This window comes from Myotis davidii, unplaced genomic scaffold, assembly GCF_000327345.1.
Source record: "Myotis davidii unplaced genomic scaffold, ASM32734v1 scaffold438, whole genome shotgun sequence".
Taxonomy (NCBI): Eukaryota; Metazoa; Chordata; class Mammalia; order Chiroptera; family Vespertilionidae; genus Myotis; species Myotis davidii.
In genome coordinates this window covers 6,162,136-6,163,788 of record NW_006290031.1, presented here as the reverse complement: position 1 = coordinate 6,163,788, position 1,653 = coordinate 6,162,136, and the positions used below count along the sequence as shown (strand labels likewise).

The following is a 1,653-nucleotide window of genomic DNA, read 5'->3' as shown; positions in this document are numbered from 1 at the left end:
TGTAATTGAGTAAAATGTATATTGTTTTCCACAGTGGCTCCACCAGCCTGCATTCCCACCAGCAGTGCATGATTGTCCTAGGAGATGTATCAGTAAACATGTTGCTACGAGAGATGTCTGAGATTTTGCTGTGTATGGTTTGTTTCTTCTAAGATTTTTATGGTTTCAGGCTTTCATTTAAGTGTATGGTGCACGTTGATGGTCTAGTTGCATTTTTTTTGCATGTACCTGTCCCATTTTCCCAACACCATTTATTGAAGAGGCTGTCTTGACTCCATTGTATGCTTTTGCCTCCTTTGTCAAATATTAATTGAGTGTACTGGCTTGGGTCGATTTTTGGGTTCTCTCTTCTGTTCCATTGATCCATATGCCTATTCTTGTACCAGTACCAGACTATTTTGAGTACAGTGGCTTTGTAGTATAACTTGATACCTGGTATTGTAATACCAATTTTGTTCTTCATTCTCAAGATTGCTATGGCTATTCAGGGTCTTTTCCATATAAATTTTTAGAGTGTTAGTTCTAGATCTGTGAAATATGCTATTGGTATTTTAATAGGGATTGCTGAATTTATAGATTGCTTTGGGTAGTATGGACATTTTAATGATGTTGATTCTATCAATCCAAAAATATAGAAGAAGGTATATTCTTCTACTTGTTTGTATTTTCATGTATCTCTATTTTTGTAGTGTCTGTAGGTTTCAGAGTACATGTCTTTTACCTCCTTGGTTAATCTTGTTCCTAAGTATCTTAATTTTTTTTGTTGTAATGGTAAATGGGATTGTTTTCTTAATTTCTCTTTCTGAGAGTTAATTATTGGTGTATAAAAATGCCATCAATTTCTGAGTGTTAATTTTGTATCCTGCTATGTTGCTGAATTCATTTATTAAATCTAGTAGTTTTTTTATGGAGTCTTTAGGGTTTTCTGTGAATAATGACAGTTTATTTCCTCCTTTCCAATTTGGATGCCTTTTATTTATTCTTCTTGTCTGATTGCTGTGGCTAAGACTTTCAGTACTATGTTGAATAAGAAAGTGACATCCCTGTCTTGTTCCTGTTCTTAAGGAAATGGTTTTAGTTTTTGCCCATTGAATATGATTTTGGTTGTAGGGTAGGTTTGTCATATATGGCCTTTATTTTGTTGAGGTATGATTCCTCTATTCCCACTTTGCTGAGAGTTTTTATCAAAAAAGGGTGTTGGATTTTGTTGAATGCTTTTTCTGCATCAATTGATATGATCATGATTTTTGTCTTCCAAACTGTTTATGTAATGTTTATGTAATCACATTTATTGATTTGCAAATATTGTACCAGCTTTGCATCCCTGGAATAAACCCCGCTTGGTCATTGTGTATGATCTTTTCAATGAACTGCTGCATCTGATTTACCGTATTTGCCGGCGTATAAGACGATTTTTTGGCCCTGAAAAATATGCCTCCAAGTGGGGGGTCGTCTTATACGCCAGGTACACTTCAGATAGACTGCCCATACTGCTTGCCCCGTGCCATAGTGGCCTCCCGATGCCCGCCCACTTCATTCCACATACCATTCAGGCATCAGCAGCGCTGCTGGGTGTATGCTCGGCTGTTATGCGATTTTGCTGTTATGCGATTTTACCACACTCGCAAAATCGCACACAGCCGACCATACAGC

At 37.0% G+C, this 1,653-nt stretch overlaps 1 protein-coding gene across 1 annotated transcript in view; it reads left to right on the top strand.

The window, feature by feature from the left end:
• Positions 1 to 1,653, top strand: part of KIAA1109 (KIAA1109 ortholog) — a 161,351-nt gene that overhangs the window by 137,239 nt on the left and 22,459 nt on the right.